We start from the raw sequence: 24,016 nt of genomic DNA on the forward strand, positions 1-24,016 counted from the left end.
TTCGGCCCTAAATAGCGATGCCAGGGTTAAAGTTGTTAAATGAACACTGAGGATTTTACTGTGTGGCAGTGTAATATTTTACAAGGCATTATGCAGGATGGATAGCCGTTTTTGCATTAATCCCTTGTATTAATCACGCAAGCTGTCCACAGACCTAAGTACTGGACTTAAATCAATGGGTTTTACCAAACATACACGCTTATAGTCATTTACAGCTTACTATTAATGCCACGGCCGTTACATACTCAGACACACACATGTACTTTATGTGTAGAATCATATCAAATGATATTAAAGTAAATGTACTCTGTCTCCCATGAGTAATGACCATGATAGGACAGCAATCCCATGGCTGCTTATAATTAGTGGGTAATGGGTATGCATTTGACCCCAGTGGGGTGTCTCTCTCTCTCTCTCTCTCTTGCACGGACGCACGCAAGCACGCGCACACACAAACACACACACACACACACACACACACACACACACACACACACACACACACACACACACACACACACACACACACACACACACACACACACACACACACACACACACACACACACACACACACACACACAGAATGTAATGAGATAGGAGAACCCACGGGTGGTCTTTCAAATGGGTCCTCAAAAATGTTATTTTTTGTCAAATTGCAGTGTTTAAATTGTGTTTGAACAATTAGGGTTTATTCATGTATGTTGAAAATGTGTTGTTTAAAATATTAAGCAAACTAAATCCTATATATTTGCCAAATAAAACTATATACATAGAACATTGTGAAGTAAATAGCACCAAAATAAATCATAAAATAGAGACTAAGTGGTGAAAGTGTTAGGATTAGTGTGTGACCCAGGCGTACAGCAAGGCAGGTGGCGGATAGACGGTTGAAGCCTGGATTTTATCTAACAAAGAGGGAAGCCATAAAAAAAGGGATTGCTACAAAATAATAAGGTCTTTGTGCTCACTGCTGGAGTGGTTGGTGTAGGAGCAGGGTGAGGTCTGTGCTGGCTGCCACCGCTCAGCTGAGGGGTTCTGGGTAACTGGAGAGATGAGGAGGAAGAAGGAGGTCAATGGTAATGTTCACGATGAAAAAGGAAGGCAAAGTCTGGCACTGTTAGCAAGTTTAACAGGCCATAGAAAGCACTACAAACACTGGAGTACTAAATGTAGGCTGGACTATACTTTACCACAGTGGTTCTCAACCTGTGGGCCGGGACCCCCAGGGGGGTCCCCACATATATATATTTTTTTGGGGGGGGGGTCCCCAGATGACAGTGAAGTGACAATTTAAGGCAATTTTAATGCATTGTTAATACCTAAAAAGAAAAGAAAAAACAGCATTACTGCAAATTTAACCAACAAACTATACTAAACAAACATTGGCCAAATTGTCAAATAATATAAGAAAGAGGCAAAAAAATATTAAATAGCTGAATAGGCGAGGACGGGCGAGCTGCAACAAAAAGGCTGTCCTTTGCAAGTCTGATAATAATGTTTTGACACAAATATGTTTGGGGTGCATTATGAGCGGCTCAATTAAAGTCTCTGTAACATAGAACATAAAGTAAATACTACCAAAACAAATTATTTAAAAAAGACTAAGTAGTAAAAAGGTGTCCTGAGCAATTCCACTTAAAAACTAAAGGAAGTACCTCAAAGGAGGAAAACGATCCTAAGGCAATCCGATAATCATTTCTAAAGAAAAGCTGGTTACGAGACATGTATTCATTGAGAGCCAGGGTAACCTTGAGCTTGGAGGATTCTTCAGTGATGTGAGGAACCACGCTAGAATTCTCAACGGGTCTGAAAATTGAGGTTAGGGCCGGCCCGAACAATTACCATAATTTTAGGCCCAAAAGCAGATTGGACCTTCGTTCCAGAGATAATGGCCAAAACATCTTGAAAACGGCCACTTATGCGTTTGAGCTGCATCCAACGCATCCTCTGCCATTTCCGTCGGCCTTACCCATTCGGTCGCTAGTGGCAGTTGAAATGTCTTTTTTGGGGGTAATAGAAATTTGTGATCAAAGCGTGACGCAACTCTCTCTCACTATATCGCTGGGGATGAACTGCGGCAACATGTCACAGTTTCAGACACGAATAGATGCCAAACGGCCATATTCTCTTCTCTGAGGGTTTTTGTGGGAAGGTTCTGGTTGTTTCAATCCACAATCCTGGATGTGGATTAAATGATGGTATCCTTTCCAAGAGGGCTGATGAGGTTTGGAAAGAATTGGGTTTCAACAGTCATTCTGGGTATACTGGGTATAGGCCTACTCATTTTACACAGTAATTACTGTGAAAGAATCTTCAGCTTGGTGACCAAAAACAAAACCCAGTATCCTGATGGCTGCCAAAGATAGTGTGTGTCACTGTGTGACACTGTGCTTGGAAAACCACAGTCTGCCACATATGAGGCCAAGCTGCGCAGAATACAAGTTCAACTAGAAAAAGTGCTCCTCGGAGCACAGGTCTCCGCCAGGTCAGGTACGTTATTGTGGCCTCCTGGTGGCGCTATAATAGGCCAATGTGAAAAGGGTGCCATTTGTTCAAGGGCTTTTCACTGCAATCGGACACTGCATTCATGATTTGAGGCATTTTGTTTCAAAAATATGTTTGCAGAATTAGACCTGCTGGTGGCGCTATAACAGGCCAATGTGAAAAGGGTGGCATTTCTTCGTCGGCCTAATAGAAATGTGCGTGTGAAATTTCACGGAAATCGCAAGCTGCGTTCATGATTTGAGGCATTTTGTTCAAAACGGAACAATCCTGCAAACTTTGGAAGCCAATCTTAGGCAATCAGGATGGAATATGGGAAATTGGATAAATCTGTGTTGATCACATGACTATAGAGATACTGTGTACCGATTTGTGTGATGTTTGGACAAAATCTGTAGGAGTAGTATCAATAAATGTGTTTTGCACATATCGGCCTCCTGGTGGCGCTATAAACGGCCAATCTGAAAAATTTGGGCCAGAGGTTCTGAGTTGGCATCCAGGGAGTGTGCGTGCACAGTTTCGCAGCGGCCGGGCCAACGGTGCCAGAGATTAGCTGCTAACGGACGGACAGGACGGACGGACGGACGGACGGACGGACGGACGGACGGACGGACGGACGGACGGACGGACGGGGGGTAAAACATACTCTCTGGCCATGCCTTTCGGCCTGGCGGAGACAATTAACACTTGAACTCTGTTGCAAATGACTGAAACTGACAAACCGAAAACCATGTGTCAGGTTTATGTTCGAAGTATGGTGGGAGGGTGTCAAAATGGTGCCACAGAATGTTACAGTATTCAAACAGAGAAAAATCTGTTTCATTGATTGTGGTGCTATTAGTTTGCCTATTTATTTCAGAATTTAATTCATCAAATAGCTTTCTGCCAGAGTTTATGTTGAGCTATTACGCTACTGCAAACGGTTCAGTTTTCATTTTCAGGTACACACTCTGTTTTCTGACATTAATTAAATAAGTCAGCTATCCAAAATGTCCTATGCATTATGTCTGTTTTTGGCTGCACACCCGTACATGAGCTGAACATCTTTTTTCGGCATAAGGACTCTAAGACTTTCTTCAAGGTTGGCAGGTCTGTTAAAGTGTGTGTGCTGTGTTCACGCGCGTGGGTATAATTATGTGTTTGCTAGCTTGTACGCAGATACTGTATGCGTCTGTGTGCATGCACCCGTGCATTTCCCAACTGGTTCCCCCTGGCGCCCTCCTTCACAGTCAATGTCGGCTGTTATTCTTCATGATTTAGTGGGATTTGATCAAAAGTTGCTGACGAGGAGAAACAAACGGGGCTGCCTGACGCTTTGGGAGACAAAGCAGGAACAGGCTTCATTACCGATGTAATGCATATGCAGAGTGTGGAGGTGAATACACATATGCCCAGGAGCCAAGCCAGCCTTGTGTTTAGAAAGCTGTCTGACTCATTCTGCCTCACTAATTCACTCTTATTACTTTGTAAAATTGTTCTACCTCTCTCTTTCTCACCCACCACGTTATTTCACTTGTTTGGATGTGTTGCTTCTCCATTGTCCCCCCCACCCCCCCATTCTTCTCTTTTCTTCTATTCACTCTCCTCTCTTCTTTTCCCTTATCTTTTCCCCTTTTTTCTCTCCTTTCCTCTATTCTCTAAATTTGTATTCTCTTATCATTCTCTGCGCCAGGCCGGTGTGTGTGTGTGTGTGTGTGTGTGTGTGTGTGTGTGTGTGTGTGTGTGTGTGTGTGTGTGTGTGTGTGTGTGTGTGTGTGTGTGTGTGTGTGTGTGTGTGTGTGTGTGTGTGTGTGTGTGTGTGTGTGTGTGTGTGTGTGTGTGTGTAGGTGTGGGTGTGGGTGTGTGTAGGTGTGGGTGTGTGTGTGCGCGCGTGCGTGTTCGTCCGTCCGTCTGCGGATAGCTAATTCCGGCACTGTTGGACCGATCGGCGTGAAACCGTGCACGCACACTCCCTGGAGGCAAGAGCAGAACTAGTTGCCCACATTTTCCTATTCATCGGCCTGTTATAGCACCACCAGCAGGACGATTTTTTTCAAAACACATTTTTGGCTAAAAAATCCAAACATCACGCAAATCGGTACACATCACATTATCTCTATAGACATTTGATCAAGACGGATCTGTCCGATTTTTCATATTGTATCCTGATTGGCTAAGATTGGCATTGAAGTTTTCTTCCATATTGCGTTTTCTTTGCATAACACAGTGTTTGCTGCTAATCCTACCAATTTTGTCCAAACCTCAACCAAATCGGTACACATTATCTCTGTAGTCATGTGATCAAGATCTCTCCGATTTTTCTAATTCCATTTTGTTTGACTACGATTGGCTTTCAAAGTTTGCGGAGGGGCACGTTTGCACGTGATGCCACAAGCATTGCTGGACAGCTGTGACAAACTTTGAACTCATACTCCTAGTAGGCCAAGGAAGAACCTCCATTCAAAAGTATTCACATTGTCCTGGTATACCGCCACCATGAGGCCAATGTTTGTTACCTGGCCTGGCGGAGATCTGTGCCTGGTCTTGTCTTGTCTTGTCTTGTCTTGTCTTGTCTTGTCTTCAATACTCTCTTGATCTCTTCCCTCACTTTCTGTTTACTCTTTGTCTTGTTTCTCATATCTTTCTTGTCAGTTAACCTCTATATTCTCTCCATGCAGCCTACCTTTCTTCACTCCGCTTATTTTAATTTTCCCTTCCTTCCACCTCTCTGTCAACTGTGACTTCTCATCCAAGAATGTTTTATTTATTTATTTTATTTTATGTATCTTTAACAGAGTGTATAGGGAGATTTTCCCGTTCCCTCTTTCGTCTCTTTGATTCATTCCCCACTTCTCTTTCTCTCTCTGTTTATGATGCCTTGTGGCTGTCTTATCTAGTTCACCCTGCCTTTGCTGATAACTGGAGCCTGTCAGCAGCTCCCAGCACCTCTGTGTCCATGCTTGTTATGTGCCTTGGTGTTTGTGTACACATGCACGTGTGTTTGTGTGCCTGTGTACGTACGTGTGCATGTCAGTGTGTGTGTTTGTATGCCTGCAAGAGAGAGAGAGAGAGAGACACATATGACACTCAAACGAAACCACAGGCACATACTGTAATATACCACAGATATTCATCCCATTGGCATAATCAGAAGAAACTGTTGTGACAGATGATTACATGGATAATTTGAGTGTCTGATTATAATGTGTGTGCGTTTGCACTGCTATCGTTTCACTGACCACAAAAGTAGAGATCTGTTGAGAAAAACAAATCCGTTAACGAACATTTTATGCAGTGAATCAACACAACCTTAAATACAGAACAAATAAGGACAGGATTTTCAAAGTTTATTAACTTGCCAGATGGGTCTCAGATGGATCTTTCATTCTCTTAACATCTAGAAAATGTTTCCAAGCATTGGAAAAATTATTATCTGGTTCATCTAACCTCGCGTCACCAGTCTTTCCACCTCGGAGGAAAGCCTGGTATGCGTTACTAAAGACCCATATGATCCGGTCTAGGCCACGCCGACTAAAAAAATTATAATCCTCTTTCCGGATTGTCGCGATCCGGTTTTGCGCTGCCGCTTTGTTTTGGTTCCCCAATCCCTATTTAAATGGAATAGAATTTCCCCGTGGGATAATACGGATAATACAGACGCTAAATAGTCTCCGGAAAGTACACTCACATTTATATTTAAAAAATAAGCTAAACTACACCGCATCAAGGATTTTATTAGGACGGACCTATTTTGGGGTGAGACGTCTTTCCGGGTGTCGCGATCCGGTCGGCTGATGACGCGGATGACGCGCCCGGTGACGTAGGGCTACTTCCGCTCCCGACCGGATCATATACCCGAAAAGGAATGCTGCCCAGGCTAGGTTCATCTATGTGATGACCTATCAAAGCATGTGAATAGTGACATGCTTAAATGAATGGACATGTTGAAAACATAGTTCAAAATAAGAACAACAACACAAATGCTTAACTGATGCACCAAGATCGCTATACTGTAAGTATCCATTGTTGTTTAGTCACAGTTAGATTTTTCAGTCAAATCTATTCCCTCCATAGACACCATAGAAGTCCAGTGGCAGTAAGATTGAAAGGCCATCCAGCCGTTATGCCTGAAGTCTATATAACAGATAACACTGTGCTCATTATAGAAACACCTATCTGGCAGTACAGTAAGTGTCTCTATCTTCTCATCTCGGTGATAGTTGCTGGAAATCTTTCTTTAATCTAAGATGAACAACGCAAAGACACACATGCACACATGTTCTACAGTCGCTGTCATATCAGTGAGCATTGTCTATTGTTCCCGTGTCACACTATTGACCCCCTCCTTTCCTCAGTCAGACAGACATGAGAGTGGCTGATAGTGTTGATTGGAACGCCCTTCAACTGCTACCACCGTACAGTCCAGAAGAATTACATTTTAAATTCAATCATTGCCCTAGATTATTGTGCCGGTTTAACCACGTTCATTATTGTCAATTTTTTCCAAACTTGGTCAAAAATAACAAAAGTAGCCCATCTACACAGCGCATGGCATCTATTTACAATATATTTCTCTCTTCCTTTAAAAAAATAAGGCATTTTGCAGTAGTGGGGATACCAAGCCAGAGGTATGGAACTCTTTGGAACCCCCTCCAGTATAGAACAGATGGTTGTGTCTGAGCACCATAACAAACCTTATTTTCTCTACCCCAGCTAGCCAGATGAACTGAAACAACTATTGTCCTGCAAGTGCTATTTACAAAGAACAGGGTTATAAAACATTATGGCATTTAGAGTACATAAAAGATGGTTTTGTGTGATGCTTTATTGTACTGCACAGCCGATCCTTTGTTTACGCAGTATGAGAGCGTACCTGGAGGGAATCATTCCCATCATAGTTGTTTTGCTGCAGGAGGCACACAACTCCACACATTATTAGCGGTGACAGTTGATGTGTTGAAATATGTCAACCGAATTCATCAGCAACACCGCAGGAATCAACCAGTGTTCCTCACTTCCTCAATTTATTACATTCTAATTTCCTATCGATCACAGTGAATGATGTTTGTTTCTTTCAAACTGTACAGTTAGTCAAAACTGACTTTTGGATACTCAGTAGAAATTTGTCTCTCCAAGAACTGTGTGTGTGCGTGCATGTGTGCATGTGTGCATGTGTGTGTGTGTGTGTGTGTGTGTGCGCGTGTGCGTGTGCGTGTGCGTGTGCGTGTGCGTGTGCGTGTGCGTGTGTGTGTGTGTGTGTGTGTGTGGTGTGTGTGTGTGTGTGTGTGTGTGTGTGTGTGTGTGTGTGTGTGTGTGTGTGTGTGTGTGCGTGCGCGTGTATGCGTGCGTGTGTTGCTGTGTGTTTTGGGGACTATTGACTGGATGCCAGCCTAAACACCACAGAGTCCTGGGTAATTGGGTGCCTCTGTGGCCCTGTGTGTCTGAACAGTGTCGTATGAACAGTGAATGAGAACAGACGGGATAAGATAAGATAAGATAAGACTTTATTGCAACAACAGCAGAGGTACAGAGTCAAGAATCAAACCAAAATATATAAAAGAAAAGACTGAGCTGCTGGCCCTAGACATCGGCACTGGATCTCTGAAACAGTGAACGTGTGTACTGTCTATCAATACTGTATTATGTGCAATGAATATATGAATGAAAATAGATCTATCAATATACTTCTATCGCCAGTGAATATATGAATGAATGAATAATAGCAACAATGAGTATACGGTTGGTTATATGTAGGTCTATCAACACTGGGTATGAATATAGACTTTGAACATTTTATATAGATACAGGTACAGACATGACATCTGACCTCTTCACACTTCTCCTCACTTTCCTTATCTTTCCCTGTAAAGTATTCCCCCCCCCCCCCCCCCATTGTCGTGCCTGATTTGCCAGGTGTGAAATGAGGCCAATTCGAACCATGGCAAATGCCCCCCTTTCTCCGTGACAAGGCTTGGACTATCCACTGATGTTTCACTGACGTGCCAACAGCAGGCTCTTTGAAACTTTGGAATGTCACAGTCTATCAACAATTATTATATGGCCTGTATAAGTATAGACTATCAACAATACATATAAGAAAGGATAGTCTATTAACAGTGAATATGAGAATGAATATACTGTATATGACGGTCCGTTAACAGACCTTCAACAGTGTGTATCTGGATGAATATAATGCACAATCTCATTCTCAACAGTCTATGAGTGAATATAAGTACAGTCTCTCAACAGTCATCCTTAAAACAGGCATCTGTGAGAGTCTAGTGATGTACAGCCTAGTCCATGTGCTAGGGCACCAGAGTCCATGCAGCCGTCATTAGTCAAAAGTCAGTAGCAGACAGTGCAGGGCTTAACTCATTGATCCATTGCTACTATATTGGTGAGTCAGAAAGAAAGTTGACCCAAAAATAAATAAATTCATGAGCATAAGTTATGACCATCTAATGTGGGTTTATCAGTGAGAGCTTACATTTAATGATAGAGAAAGTAGGGAGATACGAAAACAAACAAATTGAAGCTCAAATTTTCACTGCAGTTCAATGTTATGCCTGAACGGCTGCCAAGAAAAGACGTCAGGAGCAGAGAAAGGGGGGAATGAGCCAGATGGGGAAGGACCTTGTTTCGTTCTTGCTTCTGCACAACACAATACTCCTGATGAATACAACTTTGTTGCTGATTGAGTGAGAATAAGTAAAACCATAATTGCATTTTGACAGTTATTTTTACAATGGCCCTTACATTTTATTTTATTCCTCGTATTCTTTATTTCTTTTGAAATGTCTTCCTATGCCATTGATTGCCTTTTTATGCCTTATGGAAAGCATTTTGAAATGCCTTTGTGTAAGAAATGTGCTATAACAAATAAACTTGCCTTCTTTCTGTCTTTCTTTCTTTCTCTCTCTCTCTCCCTGTGAGTCCCTATGAATGATTGTGGACATTAGGGAGGCTGAGGCGATGCAGTTAGCCTTCCTGCAATTATCTAAACGCTCTATCGCTGGCCTCCAACTTCCCCAGACAGTCTAGCATGACAGAGAGACAGATAGGAGAGGAGACTGATAGGCATCTGCAGGCAAACAAATGGTCTGATTGGGGTTTCATGTCATGTAATGTAATGAAGAAAGGATTGGCATTCAGTATGTTACTGTAGTTGTCTTGCTGTGCATGTGTTCGTGCGTGTTGGAAAACATGGATGGTGATGTAAATATGCTGAGAAATAGATTTGAGGGGTGCATGATTGATATAATTAACATATCGTGCTGTCTCATTCTGGAGCTATTTCATGGAAATAGTTTGGTGCTCTCTTGCTATCTAATTATGTTTCAGTCTCATGGTATAAATAATGGACAATATGGAATAAAACGAGACTCCCTGCTTGACGACATATGTCATATAGTGCTTAATTGCTTTTATTTTGTCAGGGTTTCCTACAGTTGTGGGGACTTTACCTACAGTATAATATAGGCCACACACACACACACACACACACACACACACACACACACACACACACACACACACACACACACACACACACACACACACACACACACACACACACTGGAATTTGTTCAGTTAATTGGAGCAGTTAGATGTGTCCTACATGTAGCTGTGGTTCCACTGGGACACAGACAGACAGTAGCCCTACAGCAGCTGTATTACTACCAGTTATACAGGTATAATAATCAGCCATTGAAGCTATGGTTCCATGCATTCTTTTAAGTATCTTTACCTTCCTTCTCACCATTTCTGTAGTCCTCATAATGTCCCAGTTGAAATCCTGTTGTGCTCCGTAGCTTTACTGTAAATGTACTGTATTGTAAAGATAAATTGTAGGCATGTTCGCTTTAAGGGGGCGATGACATCGCTCAGCTACCAGTGTGTCCAGTACTCTTATTGTGAACAAAGTTATGTATTGACAGATTTGTGGATAAATGTGTCATTGTTTTCACTTTCAAGAGTATACATAGTCACTATATGACAAAAGATGAAATGTACATGCCAGACATGTCACTACGGACAGGTATACTGACTCATAGTGAAATGTACTGTGTAAATTATGTGTCATGAAAAAACACAGTTGGACAATTACTTCTAATATAATGGTTGCCATTTCAAATTAGCAGTTTGCTTTATCAGAGTTTGCTGAAAAAATAAGAATAAACCACTTACAATTACCTTAATAATGTAATGTAAAACGTGTAAACAAACACTATTGACTTGTTCCAATTTGTTTACTACATCAAAGCTGCTTCCCAGCTTCTTCAGTGGTACAGGGAATATTCTTCTCGCCTATGTTTATTGATGTTTCAAAGCTCTGTTTGGACTCTCCTCTCCTTTTGATATCTGCTGACTGACAAACATACCTCTTTACCTCTTAGATCTCTGAGTCATCTGTGCCAACCAAGGGGCTAGCTTGAGAGTTGTAAATTGAGTCTATATAGGAAGTGAGTTCAAGGGACAGTTCATATGAATGGCCTGTAGTTTTGCTGTTTTACCGCTGCTGGTGTCAGAAAGAATTTCTCTCAATGCGTTTTTGACGAACTTTAGACTTGATTTTCTTTCCTTAATAAACATTGTCATAAATACTATATGCTTCCAGTCGCTAGTTTAAAGTCTCTTTCTATCATCATGATATGCATTTTGGTAAATTATGGTCCCATTTAAAAAAAAAATACGATAAAGTAGGGTATGCTCTAGGAGGGGCGGGATGATTTGATTGACAAGCTACACAACCAATAGCATTCATTCCCCGCCCCCGCTCTTGATTGACAAGCTACCCAACCAATATTGGTCTGGTTGCATTGCGCAGGATATGATGCGATATAGAAAGATGGCAGACTTTTTACTGTATATGGTGCCAACGTAGAGGGACTTGATAGTGGACAAAAGACTAATCAGGTGTGCGTCCCTCCTGACAAAGCCCATGCAGTACAATAGCCAGCCGAGACTATGTTTTGCACCAGCGAAACTGTGCACACACACTCCCTGGATGCCAGAGCTGAACCTAAATTTTTTCACATGGGCCTGTTATATACAAATGTTTTGACAGTACTCCTACAGATTTTGTCCAAACATCACAACAAAATGCCTCAAATCGTGCAATCCCACTAGGCCGAGGAAGAAATGCCACTTTAAAATGTTCAAATCAGCCTCATGGTGGCGCTATAGCAGGACGATTCGTGTTTTTACCTATAATTGCACCGATCTGTGTAAAACTTTGTGCGTGCACTCCCTAGAGGCCATGGAAAAACCTTTGCCCTGCATTTTTCACATCTGCCTTTTATAGCGCCACCAGGAGGCAGACTTATGTACATTTTTTTTAAAAATATTACTCCTTCAGATTTGATCCAAATTTGACGCAAATCGGTACACATCTCTATAGTCATGTGATCAAGACGGATCTGTTTGATTTATCTGATTCCATCCTGATTGGCTAAGATTAACATCTTAAGTTTGCAGGAGTGGCACGTTTTGAACAAAATGCTACAAATCATGAACGCAGCGTCTGATTGCTGTGAAACTTTACACGCACATTTGCACTACGAGGAGGACCAAATGCCACCCTTTTAACATTGCCCTTTTATAGCGCCACCAGGAGGCCAATTTTTGCCCCAAAAAAAAAGTATAATACTCCTACAAACATCTGTCCAAACATCACGCAAATCGGTACACATACCTCTATAGTCAAGTGATCAAGACGGATCCGGCTGATTTTTCCTATTCCATCCTGATTAGCGAATTCCGAACATTGCTGGCCCACAATAACCTAGCTGACCTGGCGGAAACCTGTGCTCCGAGGAGCACTTTTTCTAGTTGCAGCTTTATTATTATTTATTATTATGAATATTGATTGTGAAACTATTAAATTGCAGGAATGAGTAAGTAACCTTAGAAACCAATGGTTCCCAGGCCATGTGGTCCATTTATCAGGAGCGTGAGGCAGCTTGATGTGCAATTACACTCCCTGGACATGAGTTAGTTAGTATGTCGCATGCAGGGACTTACCCCTAATCAAACCCTTGATGCTGAGTGCCTAGCAGGGAGGCCCTGGGTACCATTTTTATATTCTTTGGTATGAGTCGGCCGGGGATTGAACCCCGACCTCCCAGTCTAAGGGCGAACACTAACCACAGGGCCAGTGAGCCCTATTTTATACTTAGGCTATTTTTTAAACATAGTGCACGATTCTTTTAAACAATTTTGTTGACACAACATCTCCCTTTTATCCCATCACTTTGCACTGCTAGTGGTTTGTGGCTCCCAGGATAAAGTTCCTGTAAGCGGGGGCTTGTGAGTATATTGAATGGTCCCTGGCTATATGTACTTAAGCCAAAAACACTCCAAAGTAAATGTGGCGTAGCGATATGAAATTGACTGTGGTGGTGACTTATATAACAATTCCATTAACCTTTAGCCTCCTCTGACGCAAGGGGGTCAAAGTAAAAGCCACCCGACCACTCACGAGGTCAGGTGGCCAATAACAAGCCTGTCGGCGCGGTAACCAAAGGTCTTTAGTCAATCAATGGGATAGAAACTGAGCCAAACAGGGATGTGAAACTGGATGCAGTACCCATAGTCACAATTACACCTCTGGGTGCCATGACGGTTGTGCAGTTTGTGCGTGCATGCGTATATGCGTGCGCGTGTGTGTGTGCCGTGTGTGTGCGTGTGTGTATGTGTGTTCATGGAAAACATTTATCTGTGTATTCTGAATGCAAACAGATGGCAAGAGAGTGAGATTCTCCCAGCCAGTGAGGTGTACTTGTAGCCACCAAGGGTCTTTTCACCTTTTTTTTGCTGTTAAGTTACTGGAATGGGAGTTGAGATGAGGTGTGTGTGTGTGTGTGTGTGTGTGTGTGTGTGTGTGTGTGTGTGTGTGTGTGTGTGTGTGTGTGTGTGTGTGTGTGTGTGTGTGTGTGTGTGTGTGTGTGTGTGTGTGTGTGTGTGTGTGTGTGTGTGTGTGCGTGCGTGTGTGCATACTGTATCATAGACAGTATACTACTACAGTATAACACACACATCTACAGTACATTACTGTATAAACATTTCGTCAATCTAGGTGCGTTTAACAGATTTATTATGATAATTTGATTTGATTCATTAGACGTCATGATTAAAAGAAAAACACATGCTTCTCAAGGAAACATCAAGGATAAAAACACAATAAAGTCAGTGACTTATTTCCAGTGTGGTCCTTGGTCTGAGACAAACAAAACATTGCAACATAGAACAGGCAATGCAACAATAAATACAACACTATAAAAATATAAAACTAAACACTGTTCACGGCATAAATAAAAGATCATAATAAATAGAAGTGACCATGCTATTCTGCAACATCTTCTAAAAGCCATACTTTGACCTTTATCTTGAGAAGAAGATTGAAGAAGAAGAAGTTGATGGTCTTTATCGTCGGGGGTAGCAAGTTCCAGTTTACCGCTCCTCCGTATCTAAATGAGTTTTTTCACATATCAGTTTTGAACTTGGGCAAGTACAGGTCTGCAATACTTAGCCACTCTTCTTAAAGAGTGGAAGTGGAAGAAACCAAACGAATGAAATGATACGCATGAAAGTGTGCAAGATTGAATTGCTGTTGTACTTTCATTTGCCGAATGCGATGAGGGTAAACCTCACAGGAGTCCACTGTAGCTTCCGGACACAAGAGTAGAAACAAGAGGAGAAGCACGGTGGGAGAGATGGGCACAGAATGTAAAAGTGAAAGGGAAGAGAGTGGTTTAACGGTTAAACCACTCTCTTCCCTTTCAATTTTTCATTCTGCTTGAACCCCAGTATACATATTCTGGGGGAACATTTATTTAAAAAAAATGCTGATCTAAAGCTTAAAACACGCCCCAATGTGACACGTTTTGAGCTGGTAGATTAGCTCTTTTTGACGAAGATATTTGGTGTAGACGGAAAAGTCTGACGACAGTTGTAATTTCAAGTCCGTTTCACTAAGATTAGAGGGTTTAAGTGGTTAAGTTTGTATTTATAGCAAAACTGAAGTAGCATGAATGAGAAAACTCCATGGATTAGTCCATGGAAAAAAATATGTATTTACAATTAACCATGCAATGATGTTTAGCCAAAAGTTCATTTTAATGTTACTGTGGAGAAAATATAAAAACATTGTCTAAAAAAGTGGAGAAATGCAAAATTTTAATAAAGCAGATCTAGGAGATCTAGCAGATCTAGCAGATCTAACTATTTTCACAGCGCAACACTATACGATGAATGTATAAAATAGGGCGTATGTGGTTATTTCTAATGCTAGAATATATCTCTGTGTTGCAGATTCCTAGGCGTGCCTCCAGGCAGGGGCAGTTGCCCTCTGACGGGTCCTCTGCCCTTTGACCTTATCTACACTGACTACCATGGCCTGCAGCAGATGAAACAACACATGGGGCTGTCGCTCAAGAAACACAAGTGAGTATATTTATACACATTTAATATGTACTGTATACTGTATACTGTATGTCTGTGTGCTTGCGCATCACATGCGCGTGTCTGTGTGTGGGACGCACGCACGCACGCATGCATGCACGCACGCACTCACACACACACACACACACACACACACACACACACACACACACACACACACACACACACACACACACACACACACACACACACACACACTCGTGGCAGTTCACAAGCATGTTAACGACATTAACGACGTCTCTTCCAGGTGGGCGGGATGGTTTGTAAAGAGTCGTTATGGGTTCATTATGGTCTGGTTATATGATGTACATGTCAGTGACCAGCTGTCTGATCATAATTCAACCCGCTTGTTAACACACTCTCCTGTGTCAAATACTCTCTCACACACACACACGCACACACACACACACGCACACACGCACTGAACACACCGTCTGCACTGGCATTTTATTAACGAGGCTTGAGTATACACTGGCTACTGGTACAAATAGCCACTTGTGTTGTAGTGAGACTGACAGTAATGATGTATCTGCGTCTAGTAAACAACACACACAGATGGTGACGGCCCAGGGTCATCTCTATATGATGCATTAGGCCCATCAATCGTTCAGCTCGGCCCGTAATCACAGAGATTTTTATCAAGTGTGTGATTCAGTGGAGAGAGGGTCAGTTCATTGGAACACGGGTTGCTGGCTGGGTTGTTGTAGCATTGTTTTCAGTTTGTTTAGTGTTTAGAAACTCCATACAAGTTTGTTCAAGGACATACTGTAATGTATGGTTCACAAAGCAGAGGGAAGCAGAGAGAGACGCGAAAACATTAATAACAACTATAATAATAACACTCCGCAGCTACAGTATAATCCATGGGAAATCCACAGCCAGGGGAGATCGCAATTGCAATTCATGGAAGCCTGCGGGAAGATGTCAAGTTAGTAACATGCACTGATGGGACTTGAATTCATAGAGATGGAGAGGGAGAGGAGCAATGGCAAGTCCTGTGATAGTCTAGCCACCTTTTTGTGGTCAGCAACCTTTTTGGCATGAAGTGCTATGTTTTTATTTTCTTGATAGTCAGTGTTTACATTACAACATTACATTTAATTATGACATCACATAAATTTAATATTTCTAACCGGTTTTGATTTCCCACATACATACAGTAACAACCTTATTTTTTCTTCTTTTTTTGAAATATTTTCTTTCATATCAGGACATTGTACTGATTATTAGACTCAAGAGCGATAACCCACCTACAGTATCTCCCAGACTCCCTCCCCAGTCAGAGTTCAGAGTTTGAATGTAGAATTATATGCAGGATGTAATTTGCATACAGATGTGAGGGGACTTAATTTAATAGACTACATTTCCTCGGGAGAGGATCCTGATAGTGTAGTTGAAGGCTTATATAACAAGCTCAAACACCCAAATAGCATAATGCAACCTCATGCATACACATAAATTCACACACCGTAGAGACCTACAGTAGTTTCAACCATGAGCATAATTGCATTAAAAACAAACAATAGTTACCACGGCAGGCATTATGATGATTACAATAGGCGGTTAGGCACTCTACAATATGTAGCAAAATATAAAACTCTACATCCCAATTAATCCACTACGCCACACACAACTACTACCACGGTGGGCATAATGGCACAAAACATTTTAAAAAAGTTAAACATTTGATTTGATGAATATGGCCCACTTTGCATGCATTTAAGGCAGTGGTTCTCAACCAGTGGTCCGGGGACCACCAGTGGTCCTTGAGGAGGTTCCAGATGGTCCCCAGCTAAATGATGGAGAGTTGGTAACCAAATGGACCCTTACAGTATAGATCTTTAACTCTTGAGAGCGTAAAATGAAACCAAATGGACCCTTACGTGACCATTTGGTTTCATTTTAGGCTCTCAAGAGTTTAATTATTGTTAAACATCTGCATTACTTAATTAAAGAATTGTTATTTTGATCCACGTGTGCCTGTTATCTCTCCTATGTGGGAACCACATGGGAGAGATAATGGTGGTACCATGGTGGTACCACATCAATGCAGCATGGAATTGTGGACAAAATCGTATCAAACGATACGATTTAAAAAATATTCTAAGTCTTGACTCAAATGCCGAATAAATAATGGACCTTGATATGAAAAGGGTTGAAAACCACTGATGTGAGGTACTGGCCCTAATTTAGTACCTGACCTAATCATACTTCACAAATGCATATGACAACATGCAATATCATAGTCATCATGACAAGGTAAGAACAGCCAAGTGTACAGACTAGCTGAAAAACATCTTTCACTTCACGTCACTCCATCACACACAGTGGCAGGACACCGTATGTGCGCTGTGTAGTTGAATTTGGACCTTAGAGACCAAATTTGAGAGATTGTGAGAGAAAGATAGAGGATAGTTGGAAAGAAAAGATCACAAAACAGAGCAGTGCCAGGATGTTGGAGCATACCTGACACCAGATAAAAAGTGATAATCCATGTATATTTAAAATCTAATTATGACTGAGAGAAACATATTATGGCACTGGTTCTCAACGTGGTGTCTGGGGACCTCCGGGCAGGGGTCCTTGAGGGGATTCTGCAGGGGGCGCCCAATGTATAGTAAATGATTGTGTTAGGAACCAAATGGACCCTTACAGGTCTGTATGAGGGTCCATTTGGTTCCCGTTGTACACTCTGAGTTAAATTAACACTGAGTTGAGTCATATTTGACCATGAGTATCTATACATTGACTACTTGTGTTTCTATTCTATTCTCTCTCTGATATTTACAAATTACAAATATCTACAAGTACTCCCTGTATATATACCACAGGAACTCGAATGTAAACCCATTAAGGCGCTACAAGCTATCAATAAGGATTCCGTAAAATTTACAACCCAATATGTAATATGTTACACACACCATTGATTTGCATCGATCCACCATAAGGCAAGCAAACTCCATTACGTTTTATCTTTCCCCCTAATGATATTTCCTCCCAACAACCAAGCATTACTACATAACTGCTTCAGCCATTCATCTCAACCCAACAACTCCTTTACGCAAACAAATATAGGTATAGAAGGTCAGTGACATGGGTCCCCACCACGCGCACACACACACACACACACACACACACACACACACACACACACACACACACACACACACACACACACACACACACACACACACACACACACACACACACACACACACACACACACACACACACACACACACACACACACACACACACACACACACAGCTCTTTCTGTCTGCTTCATCCAGACCAGACCTGACTGGTTGAGCCCTATTAGCTGAAAGGCACCATTAATCAAGTCCAGAGCTCTGGGGAACTTTAGCTTATACTTTAATTACTTTTGTTTTATGTTACCCAGGACGTCCACGTTCATTTATTATGCCTGAAGAACGCTCGGTTGTCGTATGTGTGTGTGTGTGTGTGTGTGTGTGTGTGTGTGTGTGTGTGTGTGTGTGTGTGTGTGTGTGTGTGTGTGTGTGTGTGTGTGCGTGTGCGCGCGCGCGCGTGCGTGCGTGCGTGCGCGTTGTGCGTTTTGTTGTGTATTTGTGTGTACATATGTGTTGGACTGCTAAAGATGCTGAAAGCCGATAGGGAATAGCCTTAAATCACACCAGCCCATCTGATAATAGGACTGGCCTATTGATCGGTTCTGCATGCTGAATTTACTGCACCGATAGTGGTGTGGGCGAGGGAAGATATCTAGAAGAATAGACATGCACAAAAATACCACATTACTAAGACACAAGTGTAGCCAGGAGCACTGCTGCACAACACCTATAGAGTGGGTGTTGTGCAGGTTGGTTGGATAGTAAGCACCTGGCATTTCAGCATAAAAGTCAGTTCAGCATAGTGGGATCATTTTGGATCAGGTGAACATGTCATGCTAGATTTAACCGGTAGTATAGTAGCATAACACAATATATGCTCTTCTGTTCAGAACACAAGGTCTGCTAAAGTACGGAGCCGGCCAACAAGCCATGGGCACATATGCCAAATTCAGTCATAATGAATGAACTGCAATGATACCTGTGCTGTGCAATACAGTAGGCATTGTTAGGCACATGCCATATGGCTGAATGGCCACACCACTGCGCTGTAGTGGTGTTTGTACAGAATGCTTGATTTCCCATTGATCGTTTGGGACCATAGCATAGATAAAGACTCTGTTGTGTGCATACTGTTGAAAAAAATATGATATCAAATAAATCACACTATGGTAGATTTTTGTACACATTAGCATGTTGAATGAAGTATATGTAGAATGGTTAGGCTGGTCTCTATGAAGCTTCTAGAGTCAGGTAAAGCACAATGCAACACTTGTATATTAAAATATTGTACAATAAAGGCGGTTACACACCGGCGAATATGCGAATATACGCAAAATTCGGACTCGTTCCGAATAATTAAAAGACGCTTTTTTCGCTCCGCGAAACTGGTGTGGAAGCTTGCATGACTTTACAAGGTTTTTAAAAAAAACGTATTATTCGCATGAAAAAAATCGCCCTTTAGGCTCAGGTTACTTAAACATTGCAGGGTCAAAGGGAAATGTTATGTCTAGTGTAAAGCTAATAAAATAAACTAAAGTTAAAGGGATAATTCACTTAAAAAAAAACTTTGGGTCATTTTATCGTCTACTCAGGCTTTTGTGAGCCCCCCAGACCGTTTTTAAGTTGCTTGATTCAGTATTTAGATATTTGATATACATTTTATCAGACACGCCCCCTTCCTATACAAACCCATTATAACTTCAAACTAAATTTTTAACATGTTAGATTCATCAAAAACACCCGTCCTTGGTTCTGGTGACTCACCCTGCCCTCCTAATACGTGAGGGGGCCGTGTTTTTTGTATTAATCTTTGTATTTAATTTTTTTTCATTTTCCAAAAAATATATTAAAAATAAATGAAAAAAGTTATAAAAAAAACACGGCCCCCTCACGTATTAGGAGGGTAGAGTGAGTAGCCTGGTAAACCCTCCCTCCGGAAATCTCATTTCCATCACTCCTGGAATCAAATGGAAATGAGATTTCCGGAGGGAGGGTTTACCAGGCTAAGTCACAAGAACCAAGGACGGGTGTTTTTGATGAATCTAACATGTTAAAAATGGAGTTTGAAGTTATAATGGGTTTGTATAGGAAGGGGCGTGTCTGATAAAATGTATATCAAATATCTAAATACTGAATCAAGCAACTTAAAAACGGTTTGGGGGGCTCACAAAAGCCTGAGTAGACGATAAAATGACCCAAAGTTTTTTTGAAAGTGAAATATCCCTTTAATTTAGATTGAAAGTGGTTAACTGTCAAAGAGCCTTGGAAGAGCACAATGTAAATAAAATTGTTTTAAATAAAAATAAATTTGTTTTAGTTTTAGGGTGGATTTTCCCTTTTATTCGTGGAAAAGTGTGGGCGATAACCCATGACCCTGCCATCTCCCTCCCAAGGGGACCACTGAGCCCGGCTTTGCAGCTATTTAACCCAGATTATACCCACACTCTGATGTCCTGATAGATATTCAGCTCAGCACTTTCACGTCTTATCCCCTCTGCTTACAATCTTTCACTGCCCACCCCCTTCGAGACCCGTTATCTTGTGTGTAGGAAAGTGTCTGCTGTTTTGGAGCCAACGGTGAATGCTAGTGTATAGACTGAAGGAAGGAACAGAGGATTTGGAGTAGATGGAGGAGAAGAAGAAAAAAATCTAAAACCTGGAGAGCAGAGCAAACCCAAATTCAGAACACAGACACAGGAGATAAGGTGAAGTTTTAGGGTAAGGTCACACATCTGTTTCAGAAGTGTTAGAGCCTATGCGGTACACGCCCTAAGCACTCGGCTATCTGGGTTAGGGTTATTGTTTGGCGCCCGGTCAAAGTTCACCAGTGTTGAACTCCACACTTCAGACGCGTTGAAAGTGCTGTGTCAAAATGCTGCAACCGGATGCTCCACCACCTTTCTCCCATAGAATGTAAGTGAACCGGACGCTGCCGCTTCTGATGTGTACGTATGTGTGACCGTGCCCTAAAAAGGTTTAGGATGGCTGGGAGTTGAGGAGCAATAGTTATAAAGGCTTGGGCAGACTGGAATGGCAGGCAGACTGGCAAGTGAGCAGGCAAGGAATGATCCTAAGCACAAGGAAAAGACAGCTGGTACTGGGACTCAAGCGAACTAATCACTAAACTATGGAGGTCTGAAGCATGTCACGACCACTAACGATCTGATGAAGAGTGGGGGTGAAGGGCAAAGTTTTATATGCAGGAGGTGTGATAAACTGAGGGATGACAGGTGTGTTAGCTGAGGGAGTTGATGAGCTGCTTGAATGCAGGTGTTCAGGATTCAGGTGAGTGAGCTGTAGGAACGAACACACACGCACACGCACACAAGTGATGATACTGATGTATCTTCGCAATCAATGTTTAATGTCCTTGTCACACCAATAGTCACAGCCCCAGTAAACACACACACACACACACACACACACACACACACACACACCCCCACACACACACACACACACACACACACACACACACACACACACACACACACACACACACACATTTCCCCCATAATCCTGTCCTCTCTTCCTCAATGTCCCAAAATTGCAGACAGACAAGGACACTAGGATGCAAGCTCCCTTGTAAGATATATCATTGTCAATTTATTACTTTGCATCCAGTACAACAGAGTTTGTCACAGAAAGTGTATCTGAAGAGAAACACATTTGGTGTCACCTTGCCACCAGCCTTCACTGGAATGTTTATCAAATGTTTTGATCATAAAACATTATAAAACATTATTAACCTAGATACATTGCACTCATTACAGTGCAAACCTGTGCCATTTTCACCTGAGATATGACTATGTAATTTTGACTTTGGCCTTTGACCTTATTGACGTAAAAGTGCACCCTTGCTTCAAGGTTTCCAGCTGATCATTGTCTCCGCCAGGCCGAAATGGCGAGAGAGTATGTTTTACCCCCTGTCCGTCCTTCCGTCCGTGTGTCCGTGTGTGTGTGTGTGTGTGTGTGTGTGTCCTGTCCGTGTGTAATCTCTCAAGAACAGATTTTGCACTGCGTTGGAATCTGTCGGTGAGGTTCGTCATAACATGTGCGCATGGGCGTGCCTTCAGATCAGGAAGCGGGCCGCGCTTTACCCAATCAAATGTAGTGGGCGGGATTCACATGTCCGTCGATCTTTCCCCCTCGAAACAAACCGAAACTAATTTAACAATAGCGTCCGCGGAGCAGACAAAACCACGGAAAGATATTCACATTTTAACTTACTCTTTCATCATAGAAACAAGTGGGCTTATAACCAAAACGATCCATGTTCTCTGGGAGAAGTGGTGTTAGTGTTCCGTGTAGAAATATTGTTAGTGGGAATGAAAACATAGTCGCACCAACCGGAAGTGATGCGCTGAAGGCATACACAAAACACCGGTTTCCTTGTGCTCTGGCTCTACGTTTTCGTCCTCCCAGAGCCAACAGACATAGAACAAACAGCAGAGGGCGCTGTTTTTCATTTTCAGTTGGCGATGGGTTCCCAGATTGGTCCGTGTGTTACCAGCTAATCTCCGTCACCGTTGGCCCGGTTGCTGCGAAACTGTGCACACACACTCCCTGGATGCTAATTCAGAACCTCTGCCTAAAAATTTTCACATGGGCCTGTTATAGCGCCACCTGGAGGCCGATTTGTGCAAAACCCATTTTTTTATATTACTCCTACAGATTTTATCCAAACGTCATGCAAATCGGTACACAGTATCTCTATAGTCATGTGATCAACACGGATCTGTCCGATTTCCCATATTCCATCCTCATTGGCTAAGGTTGCCTTCCAAAATTTGCAGGATTGGTCCGTTTTGAACAAAATGCCTCAAATCATGAACGCAGCTTGTGATTTCCGTGAAATTTCACAAACACATTCCCACTAGGCAGAGGAAGAAATGCCACCTGACATTTTTCACATCAGCCTCATGGTGGCGCTATAAAGGGCTGATTTGTGTTTTTAACTATAACTGCACCGATCTGCATGAAACTTTGCACACACACTCCCTAGAGGCCATGGAAAAACATCCGCCCTGCATTTTTCACATTTGCCTTTATAGCGCCACCAAGAGGCCGACTTATGTAAAACACATTTTTGGATATTAAGCCTTCACATTTTATCCAAATTTCACACAAATCGGTACACATGATCTCTATAGTCATGTGATCAAGATGGAACTGTTTGATTTTTCATATTTCATCCTGATTGGCTAACAATGACATCTAAAGTTTGCAGAAGTGGCCCGTTTTGAACAAAATGCCACAAATCATGAACACAGCGTCCGATTTAGGTGACACTTTACAAGCACATTCGCACTAAGTTGAAGAACAAATGCCACCCTTTAACATTGCCCTATTATAGCGCCACCAGCGCCATCTATAGTCAAGTGATCAAGATGGTTCTGTCCGATTTTTCATATTCCATCCTGATAGGCAAATTCCGAACATTGTTGGCCCACAATAACCTACCTGACCTGGCGGAGACCTGTGCTCCGAGGAGCACTTTTTCTAGTTCCTCCTGTGCCAGGAGCCTCCATAAAAGAATATTTGTCAAGATTTGACAACATGTTTTGAAAATGGCAGATCTACAAGCACACACTGCGTCACAACGATGTGACACATACAGTATAAGATTGTAGTTCGGCTATTTTCAAATAGGTGAAAAATATAATTGGTTAAAAGTGTTTAAACTCTTCAACATTTTGCTGGGGACCCCCAGGAACCCCCTCAAGGACCCCTGGGGGACCCTGAACCCCAGATTGAGAACCACTTCTATAGATTATGAGGATGTGCGTTGTACAAGGTTGCTTTCTGCTTATTATTGCTTTCTGAATGCATCATGAGATGCATTCAGAAATGAAGTGGCCCTCAAGAGGTATGCCTTACATAATGGAAATGAAGTGTGCGTACTGTAGGCAACAGCCGGTGAGTGATTCTCTCCTCAGCTCTTCATTTTGCCCCCCCCCCCTCTCTCTCTCTCTCACTC

General features: G+C 42.2%; 1 pseudogene across 1 annotated transcript in view; it reads left to right on the forward strand.

Moving 5' to 3' along the window:
• Positions 1–24,016, forward strand: part of LOC308073822 (alpha-1,6-mannosylglycoprotein 6-beta-N-acetylglucosaminyltransferase B-like) — a 173,459-nt pseudogene that overhangs the window by 131,885 nt on the left and 17,558 nt on the right. The window contains exon 9 of the transcript XR_013935059.1: positions 14,797–14,928. The product of XR_013935059.1 is annotated as an alpha-1,6-mannosylglycoprotein 6-beta-N-acetylglucosaminyltransferase B-like (transcript). The remainder of the gene's footprint in view (positions 1–14,796; positions 14,929–24,016) is intronic.

The sequence above is a fragment of the Gymnoscopelus braueri genome (assembly GCF_963280865.1).
Source record: "Gymnoscopelus braueri genome assembly, chromosome: 2".
In the NCBI taxonomy this organism is placed as follows: Eukaryota; Metazoa; Chordata; class Actinopteri; order Myctophiformes; family Myctophidae; genus Gymnoscopelus; species Gymnoscopelus braueri.